Below are 15,003 nucleotides of genomic sequence, written 5' to 3'. Positions count from 1 at the left end.
ATTATCCAATGGCATTTTTCAAAATATTCTCCCATTCACCTGTGATTTTGGACCAAGAGGCTTCCTGAAGCACGTGAGGTGTCTTGTTTTTRACAACTTGTTACAGATTTTTCTTCCATAATTTGGTCTAAGTGATTTCTGATCCTGTATCAGCATTTAGAATGAGACTAAACTGTAACATGAGACAAGAACCACACCTTAAATCTGCACTAGATGGAGGCACACTTCCTTRTGTTTGTTTTATACCACTTTTGTTGATTTTGTGTGCTTCAGCCATGATCTCTGCTGTATAGCCTCACTACTTGGGACCATGGCCRGGATTCTTTACTCCTAGAGGTGCAACTTTGCATGTACCTCCCTTAATACACAATTCAAAAGGCAATAAATCAAGGTGTTATATCGTGTCCAATAATGCCATTATAGCAGTTTTGAAGGATCCTGAGCCAAGACAGTGGATGCACTGTGCTAGGCACCATACATATATATAAATAGATACGCTGACCTGTGGTACTGAAGGTGAGAGTCTTATATTAGCTTTGGGCAGTTTTTTTTCAAGGATACACACAAACAGGATATTTTAAAGCTAAGAGGACTTTATATTTTCTGTAGGGATGTTTTCTTCTGTTTTTATCTCATAGTAAGACTGAAATCTTCAACAAGATAGATAAAAGAATAGGGAAAAATAACCCATTATTAGCTCTGTTCTCCATCTGTTTTGCAGGCGGAGAAACAAAGTGCAGAAGATTGCATGAATTGCCTGGAGTCACTCAGAAATGTTCTGTACTTCAGTTGATCTGTGTCTCTTGATGAGACAAACGTTTGTTGGAACATTTTCAGTCTTGGAAATTCTTGGAAAGGTGTGTCAGCAAGCCAGACAGCGTGGGTTAACAAGCATTCCCTGCAGGGACTCAGCATTTGGTCAAGCGAGGCTTATCTCYTGAGAGAGAACATGTGAGAGCTTGGAAGTTTATTTAGAATATTCTGAGTTAGAGAAAATGCCTGAAGTGTGAAGCTCACAAGTCCAGCATAGAGAAATCAAGTGAGAGTAGGCAGGTGTGTGTTCCAGTGGAAGACACTTTAACAGGCCCATGACATATCTCATTTTTTTTCCCTTTGCAAACCCACAACGTTCCYCTTCCTTCTCCTATTTTAAGCTGAATTTCTGTTCCTGTGATATTAAACAGTTAGGAAATTTCATCAAGGTGGCTACAGCAATTTAGTACTGGGTAAACCAGTTTTTTGGTGAGCTCTTTTTGTTTTTTTTTTTAATGTACAGAAAGTGCTGTGGGATCTGTTACAGAGGGAGATACAGATTTGGAAAAATTGGGGATCTAATCCAATGGCCTGATGGGTGAGACACTCATCTCTACAGATAAGAGGCTTCTTCTGGTCCTTCCTCTGAGGAATTCATAAATATGTTGTACCACAGAAGTGATTAAGAGAGACTCGTGGCTTTATGCTTAGGAAAAAAAATCCTAGATTATGGGGACTTAAATATCAAGCTCAGGCTTGAACCTGCCATGTCCTGTGGTCATTCTATACGACCATTTTCTTCCAGCCCAGCAAAACTCATCATCATCATTTTATTATCAACCACRTCTCTCCCAATTTTTTTTCCCAGCTGAAAGCAATAAGCAGTTCAACACAACTTGCAATGTGTTCTGTTGTGTGTTCCCACTTGTCTAAAATCTAAAACCAGATTGAAACTTATTGGGGCAGGGACCACATCTTTAATGCCACCAGTGAGACACACTGCAAAGTATGCACATAAAAATACTTGGCACCTCAGACATTCTACAGAAGTTAACCAGATTTACTTTTACAAACATTTCTCTCCTTTTCCTGTTTCTGTTTTTTTGCTTAATCCTTGACATTACGCATAGATAATCTTCTCAACTGCTRAGGAAAAGAGTTTCTTGATTTCTGAGAAAGTCATGCAGTCATTTCTAGGAATTTTTTTAGTAAAGACTTGACCATACTTCTCTTCAGTTCTGTGAACACAGATGCCGTTTGAGTTCTCTGCAGTAATCAGGGCTATGTGACTTTAATCATTTTAGTCAATAAAGCTATAAGAGAAAAAGAGTGTTTGCTGTTCTTAGCCCCAATGTGAAAATAGAGAGTTTTTCAATGAAATTGTAAATTGATTTATATAAACCGGGACTGACTCCTTTTCATGGACACTCATTAATCTGTCCTTGTGCCTAAAATTAATACACATCCAATCAAATATGTTTCTTAAAGAATGGGAGTTGYGTTGATTTTAACTAAATCAGTTTGAAAACTTTTAGTTAAATTAGTATAATCTCTGCATGTAGCCAGCCCTTGGTCACAGTGTTAATTGAGATTACTCTTTTGGGAACCTTGCTCCATCTTTTATTTTTTTACGGAGACAGTAGGAATTAGTGGTTGCATTGTAAGATGATTCAACACAAGTAAGACAGTATTAATCAGTGGGAACAAATCTTTCTTGGTGTAAATCAAAACAAGTTTCCTGAAATAAAGCAAATAAAACATAAAGCTTCCTTAGCCTGTCGCTCCCACTTCAACAGGTTATAGCACCCAGCCTTCCCACAGAAATGACGGTCTTCCTGGTGACTTTTCTTATGTTGCTTTCTTCAAGAACCTGCATGACAGAAGGCAAAGAGAAGACAGTATTAACACCTAGCCATAAGCAGGCTTGAAGTATCTGGGTCCCTCTTTTAGGTTATATTCATGGTAAATCTGTGTTAAATATCTGAACACGCAAGTCAGCCTGTGTGCAGGAAGTAGCACAGCTGAGTCGGCTAACTCGGCCATAGTTCGTGGCATTACACAAATACTGTTTGGGTTTGCTGGCGAGCGGTGACAGGCCTCTGCTTGCAGGATATCTGATCCCAGTGAAAGCTAAAGCAGGACTTTCTAATGGGTACCAGCTGAAATAAAGTTTCTGTGGGAAATCAGATAGAGCAGAGCTCTATTCTGACATGTAACCTCCCTTTTGGCATGTATCAGATCCTAAATCCCCAAACATCATCTGCAAAAGGCCAAGCAGCAGAGGAAAGACAAGCAGTGCAGATAGAACTGATGCAGTCGTGGGAAGGTACACAACGTAGGACTTCCCACGACCAATTAATGGCTTTTTACGAACACCTTCGCTTGAGCTTGACTTACCGACTCCACACTAAAGACAGGTGCATGCATTTTTAGGAGGAAAAGGCAATAGAGGGATGAACATTATTCTTGGTGCGAGTCCTTCTATTGTCTTCAATGGCAACCTATGAGAATGCTGTGATTCCCAGGATAAAGGGGTCTGCTATTTATATTTGAGCTCACTCCTGCTTGCCAAATGCGAAATGCAGAGAATAGCACCATTTCAGCATTATATCATCTACAGACTCTTGTATACTGATGATTCCCTTGATTTCCTCTGTTGTAAACAGTGTCACTCACTCAGGTTCAAAATGTTTTGGTCTTAGTACCTAAGAGATGAGCTCAGGCTTGGATTTAGCGTCTGCATTTGACAATGTTATTACATCCAGCTGTGCATTCCCACCTCTCCTCTTGATGTTTAAAGGTGGAGCAAGGGAGTGCAAGCTGCAACAGTTACCTGTTTGCTTTGCTACAGGAACAGCAACTGCTAAAGAGGGAAGGAGCAGAAAACCTGTTGTGGTAACAGCTTAACTTAACACTTGAGCTCTTCTTTCAGTCCTAAAAAAAGATATTTGAATTTATAAAAAGGCTTTGCAGGTAAAACGTAATAATCTGCAATGCGTAAGAGTACAGACTAGATAATTTAATGGCTTTTATTGTCTATAGAAAAACAGAAGATGAAGACTCTGTACATATGGTAATTGTTACTGTTATCATCCAACTGGATGGATGGTTTAGATTTGTTCCAGGCATGTCTGCTGATTCACAAAAGATGTATGTATCTCTGGTGGGGGAGTGATGTGGTGGGGGTTTGGCTATGCAGAATGAATAAAATATGGAGGTTAGATCTCTATTCTATGCTTATAAAGTACTGCCTGAATGCAGATTTTTTATATATTTCATAAATGAAAAATACAGATTTTTGCCTGACAACTGAAAGAGAATTGTTTCAAAGAATCTCTTGGAAATAACTTTTTTTTTCCCCCTAAACACTAAAATCTTACCCAAATGTTCAATTTGTGAAAGACCATTTTTTAGGCATTATTATTGCCAATAGCCAGAAATTACTGATAAGAACTAGAAAGATATAATCCAGAGCAAGATATAAACAAACAGTCTGGCCTTATGGAAGTTGAAAATTAAAACGCTACATCTCAGAGTTGCCTCTGCAAAGCCAATGCTGCCCAGTGGAAATGTCTCAGAAGAATTCCATCACTGGGGTTGTCTCCTACAATCAACTAATGTTATTTTCTACAAGCAGCTGCACTTTCATCTCCACATGGGTCTTTTCCTCAAGGCTCATTCATGCGAGAACGAGCCTGGAGAAAGGAGTTTCCTCCACGGGGGAGGAAACACACGCCTTGGCAGCTGTGTGCAGCAAACTGGGCTGGTGTGAACACGGTGTAACCAGACACAACCCCACAGAAGCAAAGAAACGAAATGTCAGCTTGCCCAGCAGTTTCGACTCTGGACGTTTGTCTTCCTGCAGGAGCCGGGCGAAATCCTGCAGGGCCAGCCCTGARCCCCAACACGCAAACCCCGCTGCGGCTGGGCTGGCTTTGCACGCGTCTCTAGGGCGTCTCTGCAGCAGGTCTGGGAAAACCTTTTAGAGGCACCGGAGTGGATGCTGTGCAGAGGCAGCTTAAGTACATCATTGCTTACTAGGTAGCATCCGTGGGCTCACCGTGCAGCTGTGGGGCCTGCGGTGCATCCCGGCACAGATCAGCCCACGTGCAGGGGTCCTGAGCATTAATTCTGTCTCCTCTTACTGTGYGTACCGGCATTTTTGGTTTATGGGATTATAGCAGGTTGAAGTCAGCTTGCCACAGTTTCTGATGTACAATAAAAAAGACAAAAAAGTCATGTTGAGTTTTTGGCCATTGAGAGAACTCTCCCCCAAGCCCTCACCGTGGGCAGCTGGCCCAAAAGGTGCACGGTTAGACTTGCATGTGGCTGAATGAGATTTAAACACAAACTTGAAGGGATACTTTCTTTAGCTGGCTCTGAAATTAAAGCAGTATTCTGACTCCATACACAGTATTCCTTACCTCTTGTCCTAAATATGGCACATGTTGAGAAATGGTGAATGGAGAGCAAATATAATAATAATAATAAAATTCTCCCCATAATTAGAGATAGACTGCAAAAACATCCATCATCCAAATAAACCATAAATGCTAAATGAAACAATAGCCTCATGTTTAATGATTTGTAACTTATCATTTTGTATGGCCTGTGACATAAAAACTATGACACATGTTTCAAAACAAAACAACAAAGAACTGACAAAAATATTGGTGTCTTAATAGCACAGACATCGTGCCTTTTTAGTGCCAAACCGTTTAGATTCCCCTTGGATGGTTTATCCTTCTGAACTTCATCCCTATCATTTTTTTTTTTAAAACAGGTATTCTTGTATTTCATCTCCATTCCTGCAAAAATATAGACCTCAGTGGAAATATAGGCATAAGAGTGCTTTAGGAAGACTGTTTTGTTTAATAAGATTGAGGTAATATGTTTTAGCTAATTCAATCTTTTTGAACCTTCTGCTTGATTTAATATGCATCATTCTTCTCAGTACTTAAATAAACCTCCATTTTATTTATCCCTTTTACCCAAACATTCCTTTGATGAAATCAAATTTTTGCTGTGTAAAAGCTGCTAGGAATGAARTCATAACTTTGCTGAAATCAATATTTGCCCAATATTTAAATGAAAATTTTTATTTCTGAAACTCCTGGGACTCAGTCTTGTCTTACAGGGAACTGAAATAATTTAAATTGTGATAGCTAATACCAGCCTCTATGCTGTCCACAAGGCAGTTTAATGATCTTCTGGTATTAATGTTTACTATTAATGATATCAAGTTTATCGCTTCTTCCAGTGTGAAGTCAAAATAAAGCAGGCCAGAGTCATTTATCCTTTCTTGCACTGCTGTTTTGAACTTCTGGCTTGCTGTGCTGAAGAAAAAAGGTACAGTTTTCTTTTAAACATAAAGCATAGTATGATCTTTGATCTTTGCACTTCAAAAAGTTTTTGCCTGGTACAAACTTTCACAGATGTTCCTGAAAACAGAAATTTGTGATAAAAAAGCTGTCACTACATTAATTATGGTAGCATAAACGTGGTGCTGCTTCTACACTTAGTCACTGCTTAAAAATAAAAACAAAGGGAAGGCGATGTTTTGACATGAAGTCTATCCTGACAGTAGTCAATGTTAAAATGGTCAATATTTAGTCAATTGTGTTTTCAAAAACTGATAGCTATGGTACACTTCCATGGATTTTTTTTTTTTTTTTTTTTTTTTTTTTTTTTTTTGTTGGTATGAAAAAGATTACATTTCTACTGACAGATCTGAGCTGGAATAGAGTGAAAATTGCACATATAAAAAGCTTCATTGCATGATAAGAAGTATTTTGGATGCTTACTTAGAAAAACCATTAGCTGAATCGCATGATTTTTTTTTTCCTTTACTTCAGCCTTTGTCAGCAGTTTGGATTCAAAGATTCTAAATTTAAAGTTTCCTATYGATCTCCTGTAGGTCTTGGCTTCCTTCTGATGCTTCTGGACTTATATCAGCTCTTTAGGCTTTAAATGAAATTGGAGAAGAGGAGTCACTTAAGCATAATTTAAATGATCTAGTAAGGTAATCTTTGCAGGCATTTAATAAATTGTGTATTTGTGTTTGGTTTAGACATGATACTGAGAGCATATGTTATAGTCTATTAGTGTGTATCTATCTGGCATGGGGAAAAAAACATAAATCATAAAACAGTACAAAATTCACAATGATAATCTTCCAAGGAAAATCCAAAGATAATTCTAAAGGAAAAATTGTCTGGTGATACCATATGCTGTGCTGAAAGGTTTTCTGGATTTCAAAAGCCATACAATAAGCATAACAAATAAAAAAATGCTTATGAAATGGAAATAGATACCTTTCATGCTACAAAGTACTATCATAAAGCTGACACTGCAATCCAAAGATTTTGGCTTCGGTTGCAGTATTTGTGATCCAGTGAATTTTAACAGTTCACAGCTTATGTACTTAACCCTTTGCATGATTCAAATGCGACAGAAGGATTTAATAACATGTCTGAATTTAAACAGGAAAAGAATGGCTAGTTTAGCAGTTCCATTATGGTATTTATTAAGATGCTGGATGCAGGACAGATAAAAAGTCTTCATTTTTTTTATTGTTTGGTTTGAATTCTCCCAGGCTCTTCTCTACTAAATATTCTTAATTTTAATTTCTTAAATTTGAGTTCTTTTTCTGCATAATTGCGTCAGTAATAATCTTATCATTTCCAGTTCCTTTCTTAAACATGTTTCTTTTATGAGACTACTTAATGTTAAGTCTTCAGTGGAAGGACAACAACTATAGGAATCTTCTGAAAGAGCAGCCCTTTTCTGGACTGATCCTGGGCAAAGTTAAGGGATCTGGCAGTGTTACAAAACACGTTAATCTTGTTGCAAGCATTGCTAGGTACAGAAAAACTGTTCAATGCACCTTGAAAAGAAAGTGTTTTTTCATTATCACTTCATTTACACTACATTTTGACTATCTTCATTTCCTCTTCCTTATGTCATAACTCACAGATCAGCCAACAATAACCACGAACAAATGCTGTTACTACTGGCCCTGGCTTACAAACCTGCACAGGCAAAATAAGGTGCTTTCTTCTCACTGCATGCAAACTAGCAAAATAGCAGTGTCTTCTGCAGAACACCTTAGTCCTCCCTCAGGGTGCAGGAGGTCTGAGTGATACCTGTCATCTGGGGAGCCCATCTTGATACCGCCTCTGACAACATGCAATGTCCTGGAAGCACAATCAAATGATAAGCGAGTGAATATGTCACACTTTTAACATTGCTGCTTTTCTGAGATTGGAAATAGGTCTTACTTACATACTTAGATATTTTCCTCACTAAAATAATCCCCCCAAAAAATCTTGTTGCAATTAACTTAGAGCAATTAATGCATAATAATACTCCAGTGAAGATAGGGCAGTATATAAGTTTCAAATGAATTAAACATTGAGCTGAAGGCCAAATAAAAACTATGAGTTTCTTTGCCTTTGCTAGGATTTTTCCTTATCTAGTCAAAATAAGAACCCTTTTTATTTTTTCACCAGTGAAGGCAAGGCTTTTCATCTGACATACCAAAGCAAAAGAACATTTAATTCAGGATCCAGATTTTGCAATTTGGGTCCATCTGTGATAAGAAAAGAGTGTGAACTAATGGAAATGCTTGTGTGAATTTTTATTAAATTGTCATTAGCCTATTATGATATAAGCTAAAAAACTGCTCGCAAATGCATCAAGGAAATACAATACAGAAAACAGGTACTTCCCTATCACAGAATCCAGTGTGTAATATACAGCCCTCACCAGCAAGGTGCTGGGTATCCCCTTCCCCTGGGAAACGACTCCCCGCAGCAGTAGAGACTCCAGCTCACAGAGTTGTTGCAGTGTTAATAATGGGCCATGGTCAGAAACACTAAGTTCTTTATGGGCAAAACAYAGAACAGCAAACAGTGGAAGAAGCATTCATATTTAATCTAGTCACCTGATTATAACTAGTTGCCTTATTTTCAGCAAAAAGGTTACAGGGCAGCAAATGCAAACCTTTGCAGTATGTTAAATATGCTTAAAAACTCACAAAGTCTAAAAAAGGATTTAATTTCTTGTTGGTCCTCTAATGATTTGCGCTGATTARTCTGTTTTTCCAAGGCAATGAAAGATCATTTGGGGTCAAATTGTCCTTTATTTTATTATTTTATCAGTTTGGGGGGCAACTAAACTAAACAAACAGATATTCACATTTTGTAGTTCTGCTGGTGGCAGTTCTCCAAGACGTATTAGGGAATCAGTTAGGCTCCCACAAGTCCACTCATTAGGAAGGAAAATATAATCCAGATTTCATAAATCTGTTTTACTTTACCCTTGTATTTGGTTTTCAGGTTTGCAAGGAGGAAAAAAAAAATGATATCTCTTCCAGGTGAAGCACATAGATTTTTAGTAGGCAATGTGAAGAAGGACAAYTTCTTTCTTCCCAGGAAGTGTTGGAACACTCCTTTAGTAAGTTTAATGGAYGCACAGTAACTATCTGAGTTATGTTAAGATATGCAAATAGTTTTCTATGGAAACTAGAAAAAGCTGCAAACTTTAAATCCCAGATGGAGTTCTTATTAAGGAAACCTCATACTTTGAAAATCCTTTTTCTCCATCTGTTTGTAATATCTTTCAAGTGTCTCTCCATGTAATTGTGACGATGGTCCCTCCAGGTCACGTTCTCTATCGTTTATTACACCGTTCCACTCCTTCCCCCAGACTGCAAATACTCAGCTTATCAGTCAGGAAAGACTCAATTCCGCTTCGTTGCTGATCCAGGCAGGGGAAAGAGGCAAAGCTGTGCCAGCTCAGCAAAGGCTCCGCAAGGAAAGCCTACGGCCTGTGATTCTCTTCCTCCTCAAACCCTCCTCAGAGATGAATTTCGTGCTGAAGGCCCCTCTCCTGTCCTTGCGGTCTGACTCATTCTAACTCACCAAGTCTGAGTAAGCAGTGAGCTTTACTCACTTCTGGGAAAAGTGCAAGCTAGGAGCAATCCTGCTCCAAATAAATGCAAAAGAGCTAGTTACGAATATCTGAAAAAAAAAAAAACAGTTAGAAAAGTAAGAAATTATTTTTTGTGGCCCAGTATTCAACTACAGTGTTGTTTTGGTTGTTACCTCATTTTTATTTCCTTACTGGGGATGTGAAGTTCATAGGTTGTGCTCACTACATGCTTTGTGTCAATAATAAGCAATATTTGGCTAAATTTCTGTTTCAAACTGTGATTCAAAGATGCTTAACAAATTACTTAAGTTTAGGAGTGCAGATGATTTCTTTGACTTTGGTACTTTATTCCAGTGCATTAGTTTAAACCTCTGTTGTTTTACTTAAAGAAATATGGTTTCTCAATGGGCATTCTTGCCACTAACCTTATTTGCTTGACTGTTCTTGAGAAGATAACACAAAAGCTGTAGGTTCACCACACACATATAAAAATTCAAATCAACATTTAATAGAAAATGCTTATGCCAGGTGACAGTTTTTAGTCAGGAAAAACACAGGGCTGTTGTAATAAAATAGCTGCACCTGCCCTGAGAGCAGCTACACAAGGACGGGAGCCTTTGACTTTTCCAGCTTCCATAGGGCACACACAGATAGAGCTGGTTGTGCACTGGATTTCCCCTGCTTGGAACTGGAGGTTGAAATGCCTTATTTTCTGAGGTAAAAGCATTATTTCACACAAATGTAATGAAGCCCGTAAACTCCATAGCAGCCAGCTGGTGTCAGTCTTGTATTAAAGCTTTATAAATACTCTCCCCTTGATGCTCAATAGAATATAATAAATTCTGCTGCTCACATTTTTTTCACCTGTATCTGCCTAAAAAAAAAAAAAAAAAAAAAAAAAAAAAAAAAGAGAGAGAGAGAGAGAGAGAAGAGTGGAAAAAAGAGTGACTTGCTAAAATCTACTGTGAGCAGGTCACAGGCTGCCCTTGAATTGCAGCGAGCTTCTGCAGATCAGAGTGTAAAATCTGCATTTCCTTAAATCTAAGAGCTCCTTTTTGAAAAATTGCCTAACCTGTCTGGCTTGATTTTATTATCATGATAACTAATTCTTGACTAAGCAGAAATGCTATTATCAGGGAGAGAATCAGAAAACAAAAAATGCCTGCAGGAATTAAAATGTACTGAAAATGCCCAGAATTTCAAAATAAAAAGCAGTGATTGACAGACCTTCTTAAGGCAAGCACTACTAACAATAAAAATCTCACATAGGCAAAGCTGCAACACATCTCTAAAATGCTWATTATTAATAATCCATTAGTTAATGCAAACATTATGGGCTTTTTGATGAGCTGTAAAACCAGGTTCTTGGCTACTCTTAGCCTTCAGAAGTGCTTGGGTACTTTGAACAAAGCCAGAGTGTTAACAAGAGGGTTCTGTCCAGATTTCATTTGGGTAACATATTTTGTCTGATCGACATCTGCATGTAATTTAGTTAGACACCTTATTATTCCCTCTTTGTCTCCACTGTAGTATTAAAAGCTGAGGCTCTTTTTTCAGAGATTTTAATATCCCAGAGAGCATTGAAGAGATTCCTGTTAGCACCAGTACTGAGTTTGTGGTCAGTGTTTCAGGAGCCTGGAATGAAAGTGTTTTCTAAATAGACGTCCCTAATCATAACTCTAKTCCAAATATCACAAATACGCTGGAAGCCTTCGTGTTTACTATTGACGCTGAACTGCTGAGACTACTGGCAGTATTAGGGGAACAGGTCAGCACTCCTCGTAAGCTCTGAATAAATAAAAAAGAAAACTAATGAGAGCACTCAAGAAATAAACTCTGTGTGTGTTTTTCTGAACTGAATTTAAACTATTTATTTAAAAGCTATTTATTTAGGTATCTATCCAAAGTTCGTATACTGCTTCTTATCTGAACAGCTTCTGTCTCCAAAAGCAGATTTGATAGGATCCCTTGGCCATTCTTCTTTGGGGAATGGGTAGGGGTTTCAAAGTAAGAGAAAATATCAATGTTATGATTGATTTTTTTTTTCCTTTTTCAAACACGTTATTTCAGAGGATGTCATCAGGAAATTTGCCTAGTCTGCTCTGGACATTTAGTCCCTAGYTGGATTCCCTGGAATAGGAATATTTTGTCTCCTATCTTTTATGTACATCATCATAAATGCAATCTGCTCTGTTTTGGACAAAGGCAATCATCATAGTAATTGAGATTATTCAGAGCACAGTCATGTAGGACTTTTGTTCTGGCTTTCTGGTCAACTTTGCACTGATAAGGTAGAAGAAGAGATGATCCACATTAGCTAGCAGAGGATGATCTCAAGTAATGTGCAGTTCAGATCTACTGAGTGCTGCAATCTCTGCTGAAATCTCAGTCTGCTGAAGGGCCATATATATTCCAATAATCTGATTAGGGCTGCAATAATGGCTTGAATACTTTCCTGTGATTGTCTATAATGTTTAACAGCTAGCGTATTTTCAAATGAGCCAACTTGCACTCTGTCAGACAATACCTGGGCTTGTTACTAAGGACAGCATGAGCCAGGGATCATGTTCAGTAGGCAGCACTCTCTTCTGGAGGGGCAGAGAGTCTAGCAGGGACATGCGCACATGACCAGTCCAGAGCTGGTTATGTTTCTATTTTGGGAGAAGAACAAAAATTGGAGATGAACCTTGGCTGTGAATACCAAATCATGTGGTTGTGTCTCATTATAAGCTACTTCAGCTCTGGAAACTCAAGAGAAGTGGGAGACAGCATGATTCTTCCTGACCCATGGATTATGTGCTCTGCTCTGTTTAACATACCTAGCCATATGAGAGACTACAGCAGCCTACCTAACTGGTTCAGGAAAGGTTAGAGCTGTCAGCTCTATGTAATAGCCAGGAACTTTTCCTGGGACCCTCTTAGGGCTAAGCAGGCCATGGAGTTGGCGGACTTTGGAGACTCCATCTGACCTCAGCTCTCTTTCACAGCTTACCTTCTACCAAGGCAGAGGCTCCCTCCAAAACAGATAYTTACATACAGTGAACCCCACAGAAGTTCTTAGGAGACTTCATTAGTCCGGATTAAGCTTGCTCATTTAATGTCACTGGAAAAATGGTGACACTTCTCTCTTCACAGCCTGACATCAGTGGGGACCTTCAGTCACTAACACTTCATAATATCACCATTTGYTCCCTGGGAGCAGGAAATATAGCAATTGGTTTCTAGTTCTCCCTCTTATACCTTGCCACTATGAATAGGTTCTTTCAGAAGTCTTACACCACCCAGCAGCATTGACCTCCATTTTCCTTCCATCCTTACAGTCTTTATTCCATGCTTGACATTTAGTGATTTATTTTTCTGTTTCACTAAAGATAGCACAAAAAAGCAATAAAAGCTGGTACTGTGTGGTATACAGTGAAAAAGTGATACATTATGAATATTATGATAAAAAGCTTCACTTCCAGTGCATAGCTCTCAGTTCATTATGATTGTTGCTATGTAGAACCAGGCAAAACCCCAGCCCTCACACAAATGAAGTTACAAAACATTTTAAATATTATAAAGTCAAAAGCATAGCTTATTTCCAAATGGAAATAAATACAAAGAAAAGCTGTTATACCTAATGGAAATTAGATGATTCTGATTTTCCTTCTTGCTCTGTCCAAGTTGGATTTCTTATCCCAAGAGTGTTAGTCTAAATGTTAAAATCTAGTAGTATGCTATTCGTGATATGATTGCAACATGAGAGTCCTAAGACTTTCAGGATTATTTTTTGCATTGAGTTCATAAACCTTAAAGAAGGTCTTTCCAACTCATCTGCAGTCTTGAAACCACAAGGAATTTAACAGTAGAATATATTCTGCTTCTGACTTACTCTGATACAATTCCACAGTACTCCTTTCACTTCTGTGGAATTTATCTGGATCTATATGAATGTAAATCAGAGCAGAATTTGCTCCCTAATAGTATATCACTTAGRTAAGTTAAGCAGCTGATTCAGACATTGGTTTAGCATGGTTGGCATTAATGATAGTGTTTTCAAACATCCAGCCAGCTCTCCTCCAATTTAATTTCCCCTTAGTTTTTTTATATCTCTTGGTCATAATACCAGTCAAGATGATGGGTTGCCTTAACGAGCAATGCAGGATGCAGAATGACAGAAGACATTGAAATAGTGGGGGAATATTGGTGAGCACTGAGAGTAGCAGTGTCATCCACACCCTGTGGGYGCCTGATCAGTGAAGACGGAAAATTTTCCAAAAATTTAGTACAAATTAGGGGGGGGAAGGCTGTGAGATYTTTTATGTCCTGTTTTATGTCCTCTCTACAACCAATGCTGTAGAGAAAGAAAATTAACAAATTGAAACCCAGGGCCCTTCCCATAGCAAGCTTCTCCCTGTCACAGAACTGTCTGAGACTTAGCACTTGTTATATCTCAGTTCACTTTTGGCATTCTTTCTTCTCAGGGATTGGAATTAGCTTATCTGTGACATTTTCATGTTTACWTAAGCTCTCATCTTGATAATGAGACAAAACTAGTGCTTGGATGGTGCCCTGTTCCAGGAGATTTGTAAAATAAAYGAGAGAGACCTTTAATCATTGCAAGTTGGTTTTGGGACTTGACTTTCCATAGTCATTTCTGTAAAACCTGCAAGGAGCAACTTCAGCCCCACTTGGACCCCACTGTGCTCTTCTGGCAACTCAGGGGATCCCAGAAGCTGTCACAAGCAGGGATTTTCCTTGCCATTTGCTGGATCATTTCATGAGGGATAGGTTTGACTCTGTATTCTGGTGGGGGAGCCTAGCAAGGAGTGCCTGGCCTCCCGCCCTGGTTAGGCAGACCTGAGACTCGTCCAAATTACAGCAGAGATGGAGACAGCGTGGAACAAGCCCTTGAAAAGGGAAGCTGTAAACAGTTCCCCCTCCTTTGCTACCACATAGTTCCTTTGAACAGTTGTTGAAAACTGATGAGGAAGGAGCCTCAAGTTTTCTATCAAAACATTTCAAAGTACTTCCAAGAAAACACAATACAATTTTCCTATCTGATGTCTTGATYAATAACATGCTTTAACTTATTTGTTTTCAAAATAAGAAATCTTACTGGAACTGATGGGTTATTTGGGGAAACGGAGCCATTCTCTCCTACTAAAGTGTAATTTTGAGATCCTTGGGATTCCTAGATGAACCTTGATTATCAAGATGACTGGACTGCATAAAGATACAAAGTAGATACTTTTATTATGAATTGATTTGATTGTTTTTGGAAGAAAAAGTAATGGATATAAATTTTTCTTGATGCTTACACAAGGAGCGAAT

The sequence above is a fragment of the Rhea americana genome, unplaced genomic scaffold (genome assembly GCF_003343005.1).
Source record: "Rhea americana isolate MKP2758 unplaced genomic scaffold, rheAme1 scaffold_1, whole genome shotgun sequence".
Classification (NCBI taxonomy): Eukaryota; Metazoa; Chordata; class Aves; order Rheiformes; family Rheidae; genus Rhea; species Rhea americana.
This window is presented reverse-complemented; position numbering follows the sequence as displayed.